Source organism: Emydura macquarii, unplaced genomic scaffold (genome assembly GCF_026122565.2).
Source record: "Emydura macquarii macquarii isolate MOO-44397 ecotype Brisbane River unplaced genomic scaffold, CSIRO-AGI_Emac_v2 contig_75, whole genome shotgun sequence".
Classification (NCBI taxonomy): Eukaryota; Metazoa; Chordata; order Testudines; family Chelidae; genus Emydura; species Emydura macquarii.
The window spans coordinates 292,080-306,438 of NW_027130212.1; positions in this window are offsets into that span (position 1 = coordinate 292,080).

Sequence of the window (14,359 nt, forward strand, 5' to 3'; positions counted from 1 at the left end):
CTAGTCTGAATGTTCTGAAAATGTCTCTTCCTTCAATTACTTATTCTAGACACCTGGCATTTTAAAGACATTGAATGCTATTTACAAACATATGAGAAGATATGTGATATCCTGCTCCATCTGTTGTGGCAGGTGTCACTGTTACTCATAGTCTTCCAAGAAGAGGTGGTGGTAGCCCACTGGGGGACCCAAGCTGAAATAGCCCCCCAAAACATATACTAAAAAAGCAAATAGGGGTGCCCCTTGAGCTGCTCAGGGCCCTAGGCACTTGCTTAGTCTGCATATGCCTAGCACTGGCACTGCTTCCAAGCTCTTTCTTTCTGTAAGTATAAATGTTAACTTGGGCAGACATGCTGTGGTGTTAGTTTTGGGTTATGCAAGGTTTTCAGGTAGAGGCAGCTTCAGGACAGAGGGAGCTGTGGGAGCTCTGCAGGAGAGTTTGCTCTCTGTTTTGGTGTTTGATCAGAGTCCATTCTTGAGACAGGTTGCTTCCTAGGAACTGGGCGTTGGTATTGGGCTGAGTTTCCTGGAAGAACAGATTGCCCTGCAAATTGTTTGCTTGTCTCACTGATGTATGCATATTAATAAAACAATATATCCAGACTCTATGTCACAATTTCCTCCTCTGCTGGGAAGTCAACCTGCAAGGCCATAGACCTCTGTGAACACTCAGCCGAGGGGCGATGCTGTTGTGAGAATGGAACACTCATGGGAGAAGCAGCTGCAGTATTTTGTGTTTACGTTAAGGTATTTCATCTGTGCTTTCATCTGTGCTTTTCTGAAGTGATTAAGCTATGTTAATCCTGTTTTACAGAAGTGAAAACACAGGCACAGAAAAATTAAGTGACTTGACAAGTCATATAGTGAGCCAATGGCAGAGCTGAGAATTGAAAGCAGGTCATATGTCTCTCCTGTAGTGGCTTTATCACTGCACTACGCTGCTTGAACGGAGCTTGCACCCTAATGTGGACAGCAAGCATTTCTGACACATACAAGCTCCCTTAAAAACTTGTCGTGTATCCACATAATCAGCTAAACATTATTTGTGATCATTCCCCATTCTATATAGAGAGATTAGCACAAATACTGTAAACAACAGCAATAATCAGAAATGGCACATTTTAAAGGGACTGACTGTCCAAATTTTAAAAAGTAAAAATTTACCTACAATTTGCACGTCACGCTATCCAAAATAGTATAACTACTTTGTTATAGTCTGAAAAGGAAATAGCTGTGGCACCTTAGACATCACAGCATGGTAACTGTAAGTTAATTCTTTTTTCTGTGGGACTGCTTGCTTAAAGTTAGGTGTGGGTACGTGCCTAAGTGTTTAAGGAGATGTTGGAATCCATAGTTAGTGGTCATTGTGAAAAGGCTTGAAAGAAAGCAAGCAGTGTGTCTTGAAAAGGAATATATGAAGGAAAGGAAAGGTCATGTGCAACCTGATCCAATACCCCTTCAAGTCAATGGAAAGACTCCTGTTGACTTCAAAAGGCTTTGGATTTAACCATTGGTGCTGGAGTAGTGGAGACTATTCCAAACATAAAGGTAGTGTGGAAGAAGGAACAAAGATGAGAAAATATTGAGAGGAAGCACCCTATTTTAAATAAAGGATAACTGCAAATTGAAATATTAATATTTTTCTCTCTCCAATTGCATTAAAATACAGAAAGCGATTTATATTGGAAGGGATAATTTGTGCCCTGTAGCTTTTATGGCATGCTTTGCTATATTTGCATAGGACTTTTTTTTTCATTATTGTTTTTAACAATGTGAGTCTGACTCACAATAACAATACTTGGTTAAAACTTTTCATCTTATACTGAGCTTTTGTTCTGCTTCATTAATTTTAAAATCTGTCAAAAGTTTTAAAGCATTTCTGGAAAGAAATGTTATCTGCACTATTTATGTTATCTTTGACAGGGGAAAAAGCATAGCTTTAATTTGACTCATCCTCCTGATAAACTCTGCTGTGCTCTGCAGTATATCCTCTATGTTGTGAGCCTGACATTACCATGCAATTTAATTTATAACATTTTTTGTTCTGTCACCTTTTTCCTATGCAGCAATAGTTTCAAATCTTTGTTTTTTCTCCCCTATGTAAAGAGAAGTGTGAATTTTTGTTGTTGTTTTTGTGTCTTTTCAATACAGTATTTGGATTTGTTGAGTTGAAAGAATAGGTTAAACAAAACCAGCTCTCCTTGTGGCTTTATAAGCAATTGTAATCATGGAATAGGATAAACATTAAAATATATATTCATCTACATACCTCTAAATTAAAACAACAAATCTGAAGTGCTGTCTGAAATGTGTGTCCTTATGCATCATAAATATATAGAGTTGCAAAGAAATTGGATTTGCATGAGTAAATATAGTTGCACAAGAAAATGGACACCCAAATGCATATGTCTCACAGAGAGAGAGAGAGCTTAGTTTCCATTTCATGTGTGTACACACACACATACACACTTTTTACTAATGTTCCAACATTCTGTGAAATATTTGAATGTTTTGTGGGGCTCACAACTTTATAGATCATCTGAAAAAGGCTGTAGGTGTAAGGAGATCAATACATTCGTGGCTTATGAAATTGAAGTTTAGAAACAGAGGTCTTGCAATGGAAATCAATATGTATGTACTGAAAGATTTTCTCTATAAACGACTTAACTGAGTTGACAATATAAAGCCTTCTTGATCCCAGATTCCTTTTAAACCATGTTTTTAGACAAATATTAAAAAATACTCAACCAAACAACCTCCACCCCCACACAGACACATACACACACACATACAACCTACTGAAATGTGTAAACTGTTTCTTGCTATTGTTTGGGAACTTTCCAACTAGCACTAAATGTGAAGTGGATCTTCTAAATAATGATTTTTTTACAATTTCCATTCATCAGTGAAATATGTTTTCTTTTGTTGAAGAAGATCTGGAGTGGTGATTTAGTGGCAGGTTGCCAGTTGCCCTTGTGGCATACCTGAATGAAGATACACACACTGGCATGATGGGCCTAATTAATGCTTGTCCTGTAGCCACTCTGTGTCAGTGCAAAGGGGCCACACATAAGTGGCACAGTGCAGGAGGCCCTCTGTGGGATCCAAAGAGCTGGTTCCACCAGGTCTCACTTCCCCGTTGCAAAAGGCCCCGGCATACAATCTTCTAGGGTGGGTGGAGGAGTGACCAGGACATTCTTGTGCCATAGTGAATCTGTCCTGTGGTAACAGCCTGTAAGCAGATCTGAGTGGACTCTCCCCTGCTGGGCCGATAGTTGCATGAACACACCCACCCTGCTTAGGTGCTCAGCGTGATGGCACTGCTTTGCCCAAATGATCCCTTTTGGCTGGTGTTGGGTTACAAATCACTTTAGTGTTAAATGCAGGCGTAATGAAATGTTGATCCCCTTACTGTATGAGCAAAGGGCAGCAGAACTGTGCTTAGCCTGTTCTGATTGAAGGGTCTTTATCATCTGAATTAAACTGGCTAAGCAAGGGACTTGGATGCCAGAGCCCTGAGAAGGTTGATAAGGGGTGGGATAGGTATTCCTGCCTGGAAGTGTGGCTCTGCCGAAGAGCCCCAGGCCTGGTTTAATCTCCCCCTCCCACTGTTCAAAGATAGAGCTAGTTAAGAGATTCCATTAGGAGTCTTGTTAAGTGCTTGCTAAAGCTGAACTCCTCTATTGTGGGACACCACTCTTGCCTGCTTCAGCACTGAGGTTCACCCACTAAGAGAAGAGAGCTGAGATTGTTGAGAACTGGGTGGAATCTCGAGAGACCAACCTCCAGAGGTCATAATGGAGGAGCAGGTGATAGTGTGCAGTGTGGTTGGCTGGCAGGACAGCTAGCAGGCAACTGGCAGAGTGGCCTGTGAAGCAATGAGTGGCCAGCAGGGTGGCTGGCAGGGCGACTGGAAGGTAGTGGCTGGACAATGGAGAGATTGAGTCAGGTGCCTTCTTTTCCCCCCTCCCCCCAGCCCAGATGGGAGGTGAATTCTGCAGCTGCACCTCAGACTCTGGGTTGGCCCTGACTAAGGATAACACCTGTGAGTGGGGTGCTGTGAAGGAAGGGGCACCTTAAAGGAACTTCTTGTTGCTGGACTTAAAAACCTGAAGCAAAAGAAAACTGCCCCATATACTCTGGGGTGGGTGTTTTGTTCATGGTTTTATGCATGTGAATCCTGCTTGTGGCATTTTCCTAACTTAATGCCAGGTTACTTTCCCCCTTTTTATTAAGTCTCTTTTCTACATTTAGTCTCTGTGCTTGCGAGACGGGAAGTATTGCCTTTAGAGGTGCCCAAGGGGTGGTGTGTAATTGTCTCAGGTGACTGGGTAGGGGCTCGAGCCGGTTTTGTGTTCTATTGTTGAAAAGAACCCCTAGATACTGAACCTGGCCCCTGCTGCTGCCAGCTCTGACTGGCAGAAGGGTTACAAACCCATTGAGGCCACTACAGCAAGGCTGCAAATTACAGAACCTCTCACCTGCCCGTGAATGGGGCACACCTGACAGCCCCTGAATGGGAGCGGGATGAATTGCATATTGGCTAAGGGAAGCGAGCAGAAAGTAGTTTCTGATGGGTAAGCTCATGTTTGGAGAGGCTCAGGGAAGGGATCAGAGTGGTGCCGATGGGTGAAGGGAAAAGATTTCAGAGTGGGGAATGCTACTAAAATACCATCTCCAAGGTTTTCAGAGTTAAAAGGACAAATTCTGCCCTAAACACCCATGTCTACTCCCATGAAGTTAATGGATATCTAGTACCCACTGTTAGTCAGCATTTATTAAAAATTACCTTACAGCCATATCTCAGTAATTGCAGTCATTTCTTGTTCTAAGAATTTGAGAAATACATGGTATCTCAGACATCAGACTGAAGTCCATGCCACCAACATGGCAGCACCAGGAATTAAGCCATCTTCTACGTCTCTGCTCTGTGACTCTGAAAGTTCATATTGCACAAAGGTGCAGTTTGGGATAACATACCTTAGTGTTACTCCAACCTCCCAGACCCCACACTAGGATAACACAGATACTCCGCAGAGAATTAAGTGGCTGCATATGAGGTGCATCCTGCTTAGGCATATTCCAGGGCTTTTCCTTTTGGCGTTTAGCTCAGCTTTGCTTCCCTCTGCTCCGTGCAGTAGGCAAAGAAGTATAAAGACCATAGTTTTTGAGATGGTCAGCCGTTTTAAGCACAGCCTGCCAACTAAATTGCATATTGGTGGCAAAACTGGTAACTAAACTTATTTTAAAATCTGCTTCATAAAATGCTTTCTTTGAACAATAATTTTTGCAGTGTACATGGAGATTTAGCACTATAATATTATTGGGAGACACCAGATGGCACTGTTACAGTTAGTGTTACAAATTTTGTTTAAATTTTCTGTACAGGCAGATAAATGCTGTTAGTTGTGTTTGCCATTTTTTAGAGGCTGTTGCATATCACCAGTAAATCTTTTTTCCTGTTTGTGTGTCTCACCAGAATAATTTCTTAGCTGTGAAACTACACCCTACAGGATATACCCATGCACACAAATAAAAACATTACATGCTGTTTAAAAACATTTCAAGGGCCATATCCTGTCATTGACCCATATGTGCATATGCGTCAATGGCAAGAGAGGAGAAAGGATACTGCCTATTGAGTTCTGCAAAACAGAATACTAAAAAGGGAACTATAGAGAGGACAGAGATATCAAAGTTCACTAAACATGACTGTAGAGCTAAAATTATTTTGTATCATTAATTTTTTATTTTTAAATATTTCTGTTCAGAAAATGGTATGTTTAAATATTGAGAAAAATCAATGTACTCATCACAAACTAGCAAGATGCAGAAGTTACTATGAACAATTATTGCTATTATCTTAGGGCACATTTGTTTGCTTTGGTGGAAACATTCTTCCAACTCTTGCCATCTGTAGTAATGATTCTGCACATTACCATCTCCATTATCATTTGACACACTAATAAAAGGCATATTACATTTCTAGATCAGGGGCAAGTTATGCCTTTAGGAGTGAACATATGTTCTTGTTCATGCTTTGCAATTTGTCGCTTATGCATTTGATTACCCCTGCACAAGAGACTAGGATTTGGTTACTGTTGAACCTATATAGTATTTAACATTTAGTATTCACACAACTTGGTTCTTCTATTACAATAATTCATCTCTGACTCAGTACAGAAAAAATGTGAATTCTTTTCCCAGCATTAAGCCATTGTAACTGATGTTATCTTGACTTCTAAATATTAAGTAGTATTGCTCTTTCTCATCTTTATCTACTGATTTCTTGGAACTAAATAGTGAAACAATCCTTGTGATGCTGTTTCAGGTGCTCAGGACTGTGAGTCACCTTGTCCATTCCCCCACCACCTCTAATGTGAGGAAGATTTGCTTGTGTTTAACTGGGTGTCAGCTCCCTGACGCCATTAATCTATTAGCCACCCAAACAGTCTCCTTACTTGACCCTCTTGGGATAAATACTATGAAAGCAATGTATTGGATAGTGAGTTTGTCAGGCCTCTTTATGGTTTATATAGAACAGTAAACCCTTTGCTACTGAGGAGTTCTTAGGGTCACACTCTGTACTTATCAGTTGCCACCCAGAGTGTTAATTACACTACTACATTTTCCAGTTTAAGACATCTGTTCTCTTAGGTCCTGATTTAAAGCCCATTGAGGTCAATGAGAATCATTCAATTGACTTCACATGGCTTTCAATTCAAACTCACACATGGGAACTCTGGGCTTTATATTAGTGACTGAATTTGGCCTTAATTACTCTTGTAAATGGATCCTGGAGTCTTCTATGGGGCACACATAGCGTGACTATACAGCATAATGATTAGATGATATGGACTGCAGTTATTTGCTTAGTCAGTTGTTTATCTGTCCTCATGTAAATAGACTTTATGAAGTCTTCCCCCATCACCTCCTTTCTTTCAAAGATGTTTCCTTTGGGGAATGACCATTATGTTTTAGGACTCCTCAGGAGAAACCACTGAGGACTGCTTCTAGTGCTGGTTCCTTAGTATAGATGCTCTCTACACTTTCTGATCAGTAATTTGCCATTCAGCTCCAAAAATGAGGAAGTCCATCATCATCATCTCAATAATAAATTAAAAGAAAGGCAGATCTCTTAAATAGAGAAGGGATGGTGCTCTGTGGAAGAAACCAATGACTTGATAACTATGCAGCTAAAATTAGCAGGGTGCTTCCTGTCAGTTGCTAGCTGACTTCATCTCCTATTGGTGGTGGTTTCTTTATTCTTTCTTCAGAAAGATTCTTTCCCTGCTGCATTAAGGGGTATTTCAGTTAAACCAGTTAAAGTTATTATGGCATAGGGTTCTCTATCCAGCCACATTGGTTCATGTATTTCAGATGGTGTTCATTTTGTGTTTGATTTCGTATTTTTTTTATATATATAAATTACATCAATGTCTCAAATGTAGACATTAAGGCAAGTGTCCTTTTGGCTTGTAACTCCCTCCTTCACCTCATATGCAGCCAGTTCCCTGTTTCTTCATTCAAATTCCATCTTAAAACACATACTTTTTTTTCCCCCCCATGGACATTATCCAAATATGGTGTAAGGGTTGGGGAACTGACTATAACGGTACTCGTACTGCAAGTGCTTTTTCATTCTCCCATCTCTGGCCTATGTAGTGCTCATTTCTGGGACAACACCATTTCAAGAAACTGAAGATCTGCCACCAGAACCCATTGGAAATGTTGCATCCTTTGCTCCGGAGCTGAGTGTTACGTGGATGGGGAGCAGTGGAAAGTGAGGGGATGTGAGCTGTGCTTTGATTGGGTGGAGATGCTACAATATGCATGTGTGAGAGAGAATGTAAGCCCTCCCTTAGTTTTAGTGACTAGGATTTTCTTCAGCCATTGTAGGTGACACTGTGGGCCCCTTTTCATGACCCACTTCTGGGTTTATACCCCATTGCTTCAGAAATCCTACTGTGAAATATTTGCCAGGTCCTTAAAAGCACCTTCTGCTGGATCTACCTTTTCAATAAAAGAACTGGCCAAATTTATAGACAATCCTATTTCAGCTGCCTTTTGGTTTTAGCCTGAAACTCAGGAAGGTGAACACACAGGAGTGGAAAGGAGGGTAACGTCAAATCAGACTCTTACAAAATCAAGCTACAGGGTTTTACATGTGCAACACGAGAGAGGAGCTCTTTTAGGGATTAGATATCAACAGCTCCTCCCTCACCTGACTGAAGACTATGGTGCTGGACTAAAGGAGTTAGACTTCCCCACCCCCTTATCTGGCCCTTGTAGTCTCAGGAGAACTTCTAGGGAGGAGGATGAAAAGAAAGGTATCTGCCTCAAATATTTTGTTTGTTTTAAAGAAAATGGTGGACTTGTTTCACTCAGTGCCAGCTGTCACTGGAGGTCTTTAACCCTGGTGGTGCTTGAGCATACATAGGTGACTTATACAGATCTCCAGGCTCCTATATGTAAAGCCAGCACAGACACAGAGTTTTACCCACATGCCTGGTTTTACCCACATTCTTTAGCCTGTCTTCACTGAAAACCATGGTCCCATTTGTTCCCCTGCCTGGATCTACACAGGGTCCTCCAGTTATGATGCAGACATTCAGCAGAAATGAATACTGCTCTGAGGATTAACTTCCATATGGATATTCAATGAGAAATCTTTGATATATTGATGGGAATATGTCACAGAGAACAGAAGTGGTGTGGATGCACAGCCCCCCACCTCCAGCTCTCTTTCTCTGTAAAAGTGTGGCACTCTTTGAGAGGCTACCACAGTCTCTGTGGCATTAAGGGAGCAAGATTTAGACCTGACATTCTTCCTTTTGCAGCTTTTGGGGCATTTCTTTTCCATATTACTCTGTTTTGCTCCCCTTTCCCCAACCCCCACAGCAGAGGGAAACAGCTGAGTCCATGGGAGCTGGTGTAGCAAGGATAATCTTCCTATTGTAAAGTGAATATTGAGGGATTTCACTGTCCTACAATAATTGAAAGGTCTCCAAAAGACCCATTAGGGTAGGTAACACCATGTTCAGAGGACTCTAAACCAGTTCATACAATCTCTAATTACTTGTTAACATAAGGCATTTGCAAAGGGCCAACTGATTTCCATATAAATTAATGCAAAATGTACTACTTCTGAAGAAAGAGACAGTTGTAAAGTAATTTTGAAATTCAGAGGAAATAAAGGTTGGTGGTGTGAAATCTGTAGCCTCAGGCTGGCAAACATATTTTGCATTTTAAGTGAGTATTGATTTGCTTCACTCATCATTGGCACAGAAACAATAGACAAAAGAAGCTTTGATTCATTTGCGATCTGTGGCATTGATAATAGTCTAATCAAGTGCTTGTCACTTTTATATGGTATTTCTGATAAGCTCTGGTTGAAATATGTTCATTTTGAAGATTTGGGGGGGTCGTCTATTTGTACATCTGACAGTAGGAGGAAATCAACCCACAGGTTCTGTTGCAGAATAAAGTATAAAGAAATTATGTTTGAATTATGTGTGTGTGTGGGGCGGTGGCTTCTAAGCATTTAAAGAAGCTTCCAAATATACTTTTTGTTGGATTATTGCATGGTAACAAAACAAAAAGTTAATTTATTAAAGTAGTTTTCTTCTCTAAGGATGTTCTCATCTGGTTGTGTAAGATCAGTCATCATGAGAGATACTTTGCCACAAGTTAACATTTTGCATCACCTTATCTACAAAGGGAAGGGTTGCAACAGAATGGTAATTGGTGAGAAATGGTTTCCTAAGGAGGGCCTTACAAACAATTGTTCATTTCAGGGTTGCTGGCACCTTGCTTTCCTGAAGGAAGACGGACAATTTCTGTTAACGTTTCTTCTCTTCTCTCTACCCTTGTTCCCTAAGCTGTTTTTTACCAAGCGAGCGTGCGCGTACACACACACACACAAAAAGCATTCATTTCACATGTTAAAGACCACAGATCTGATCCTCAGTGTGACACATTCTAGGAGTGCCCAGGACTGAGAGTCATTATATCCCTCCCCCTCTCCCCTCAGTGAGTCAGTCTCTTGCTGGTGCTAAAGTGGGTGTCAACTCCTTAACCCCCCCAGTCTGTTAGCCACCCAAACAGTCTCTTCAGGGCTCTGCCAGCCCTTTGTTAACCTGCAAGGCAAAGATTTGGTATACCTCAGTCCCCCAAGTTCCTCTGAAGCATCCACCTGACACTGGATGCTCACAGTAACTTGCAGCTTCACTGTTTCAAATGGAACAGTATATGCACAACTTGATTGCTACAACTCAGGATCAGGTCCTTTATAACACCACAGCAATGAAATGTATTTATAGTGAAACAATCATGTTTATTATCCATCATAAAGGTTTAAGAGATACTGAGAAAGGGTAATGGAAACTGAAATGGCTACATATAAAACAAAAGTATAACACACTTCTTCGAGTCTACACTTAACTGGAACATGCTAAAACCCTTGTCTAAAGCAGTTTCTCATCTAAAGCTTCCCCGCAGTATTTCCAGGCAGGATAGGTTAGGATCCTGCTTGCATGAATACAATTGCACTGCCTGATTACTTCCTCACATGCAGGATGACAGGTTGCTATCCCTGTCCCCAGTGATAGTTCAAATAAACCTTGGATGTGCACGCCCAGGAGTACACACAAGGTGAGGCTAACAGGGGCACGCCCCCCCCCCCCAATAATCTGCAGGGGGGACATATGTCCTCTGGCCCCAGGGCTGTGGGCGGGGGGGGGGGGGGGGCAGAACATGCTGTCCCCAAAGCGGTTAAATTTAAATTCTTTCTCACATCCCTGTGCATGCCCAAACAAGGCTGTTCCCTCTGCTGTTCTCCTCTTCCTGTTACATCAGCCTTTAACTCGGGCCTGGTTTATGTAAGGTACCTTGCGTATTTCCCACTGAGGTACTTACGTTCACGTAGTACGACGTGTTCACCTATCGGGGAGGTGGATTACCGGCATCGACTGAACAGCCCATCTGGGATCAATTGAGCGAGTCGTGTAGATATACCCGCAGACTGGTGTTTGTGAATGAGACCATATTCAATTCACACGTCAACAGTTAAATGGATGAACTCTGGTCTGGCAGGGAACCAGTTTCTCACCTTGATACAAACTATAAAGACATATTTTCAGTGTATAGACATACCTTTTTAACTATTATCAGTAGATATTTCACAATGACATCGAGCACCAGCATGTTCTGGCTTTCATGACACTTATTATGGATAGATATTATGTGAGCCATGTGTTAGGTTTAGTGAGTTTGTCCAGCCTGATAGGAGTTGCTGACAGAGTGGTGAACCCTTTGCCAAATGGCACACATTGGACTCCTTCTAACATCTCCGATAGCTGAGTGAAACTTTCAGAAAAGACTAGACAATCTGGTCTGAATAAAATCAATATTATCCATAAACTGTATGTGGAATTCTCCTCATAGAAAGAAATGGCCAGTTCTGTTCCTGAACAATGGCATGCAGTCCCTCTGATCCATACTTCAGATACCATGGTGAAAAAAAATGTTTTTTTTTAGCATTCAGTCATGGTACAGAATGGCAAGGACTCTGCTACAGCTGGTCAGGTGCAGAGTGTATGTTAAGGAGGAGGCAAATATTAGAGGTTAACTACTTCATCTCCTGCAACTTCCCAAACCATCTGCATACCAGTGTCCTGTGAGGATGGAGCAAAGGGAAGGAAAGTCTAGAAGCGGTTACATAAATTGTTGTAGGTAGATATGACCTCCTGGATGCAGTGGTCTGAAAAATATCTTCTCCCAGGGAATTCTGGAGTGCAACGAGGACCTTCAGTTTTTGGAGATGGACCAATGAGACTGGACTTTTGCCCCAACTGGAGCAAGGATGACCCTTGTCATAATGAAGCAGGTAATGATCTGAGCATGACAAAGGTATGTTTACTGTGCTCCATGTATCCAATCCCAGCTTGAAAATAAATTTCACAACCAAAAAAATGTGTGTCCTCATTCTCTCTCGGTCTTGTTTTCTGTCACGCTCAAATCTTTCCCTTTAGCTGGTTTTTTATTTGTGCTTGTTTTCAGCCTCTGTTTCTCCTGTTATCATTAGGTTGCTTTTGCAGCTGATGATGACTTATAGTATACTGAGTTTTAGTTTTTTATCGGTTTGGCTGAGTTTTTATTTACAAATCATTTATTTTATAGGTGTGTTTACATCACTTTCAGGAGATTTCTATTTTACTTATCACTCATAAAAATATCAATGACAGCTCTGGTTTGTAGTTAGAATTATAATAAATATTGATTTTGAGTGTTGTAAAATAACACCATTTATGAGCACTTTTGGTTGGGGAAAAATATGCTGTAGACTTTGTTTGTTCAGCATTAATCAGCTTTACACAAGAAGATTGTGACATTCATAATTTTTGCTCTCCACATAGAAAGTAAGGAGAATGGATAAATAACGAACACTTTTAAGCCATCAAGATGATGTCTAAGGCATGAGCCAAAGCCTATTCAAGAGAATGAGTTAGCACGCTAATGATTTCTCAAGGAGAAGCAGCCTATCAGAAATTACAAAAAGATGTAGAGACAAGAATAGAGGTTAATTGAATTATTGGATGCTGTCTGTAGCAATATCTTCTAGATCACAAAAAACTGCATTTGTTTAACTTACTGTATCAAGGATTGAGACTGTCCTTCATGCTCTTATCAGCCCTCTGATTTTTCAGGAAGCGCATCTGGCTCCAATACATGTTCAACCTAAAAGAGAAGACGCTTTGGAACTGGCTCCTTACTGCTGTAAATCTCTGTACCTCCATTAATTTCAGTAGAACTATACCGATTTTATACCAGCCGATGACTTTGCTCACTTGACTATAGTGAGTCCATTGAACACCACAATTCTGCGTGGTGGAACACCTGTCTTTTTCCTCTGCTGTGGGAGCAAAACCTGTTCCTCAGAGGGAAAAATCCAGTAACTTGTGGCATTTCCTCTCACCTACACAGATTACCCCCAAGTCAAGGAGAATAGGGAACGTATGCAGTTTGGGCTTTGTGGATCTCGTGGACCCATGTCTCACTTCACGTCCATTAACAGGTTATATAAGATTTGCATGAGACTTTAGAAAATAAGGTTTAAGAATATCATTTTATGTCAGCCTTTTTCTTTAAGTTACCCAAGAACGTACAATTGTTTATTTCAGTCTTATGCTAGAAATATGGCTTCTGGACAAAAATAGAGGGTAAACGAAGTATCAGACTTAAAAGGCAGCCCGAGATGCAAGTACATTGAGTGCTTAGAGACTCATAAGTTATCCTGTTTACTTAATAAAAAGTAAATAAAAAGAATGAAGAGTTGGTTAATAATCAGTCCAATAAGTATGCTTTGGCATTTGGGGAGACTGATCTCCACTTATGCTAAAAGAATACACTGCTACTAATTGGTTACAGCTGTAGACTATTTTGGCTATTTTTAGAATCCAAGTGATTACATGTAATGTGGAATCCCTTTCTGGATTACATGAATTTTCATCTTGAAAATTGTGAATTTACATGCTACATTGAATTGCCAATTGTCTCAATAATTCATCTCTAGTGTAATGCCACAGAACTGGATGGAATTAGACACCAGACCATGAACCCCCCTCCCCTCTCTCTGTGTGTCTGTCTCTCTCTCCTTTTTTTTTTTATTGACCTTTAAACTCTATAGTTGAATTTGCCCCTAAAACCCTGATCTTTTCATAGGGGTCAAAGATAGCTTTGTAGTACCTTTGCACTCCACTTATCCTGGATTTGGTTTTAATGGTTTTAGAGTATTCTAAGGGATGCTCTAAATTGGGCCTGGGTGAAATAGCAGCAAGGAATGATCAAATTGCAGCATTGTTCTTGTCATCTTCACCCCCAAACATGGCTCGGCATCTGGCCCCTTTCATATATTGTGTCCCTCCTCTTTCCCAGCTGCTCCCCAGTAATTATCTCATTCTGGAGGGGAAACCTCAGCTGGTTGAGCCCAGCATTACTACCCTTCTATACCATCAAAATAGTGCAAAACAGCTGAAGATAGGTCAATCTGGTTTTTACCAGGGGTATAGCCAGAAGTGATTTTCTGGCAGGGCCTGTTTGACTTGTGTGGGCCTAGGCCACTTGCTGCTTCCAGTCACGTGACCTGAAGCAGGAAGTTCAGGAAGCGACTGGCCTGAGAAACTAAGCTGCGGGAAAGTGCAGTTACCTTGACAACTGGAGCATAGTGCAGCTTAGTGATTCTCTGCTTGTTGCTTTCCAAACTTCCTGTTTCTGGCCACATGACCGGAAGCAGAAAGTTCGGGAAGTGACCGGTTGAAAGCAGCCTGACGCTCCAGGGTAGCATAAGCAGAACTTCAGC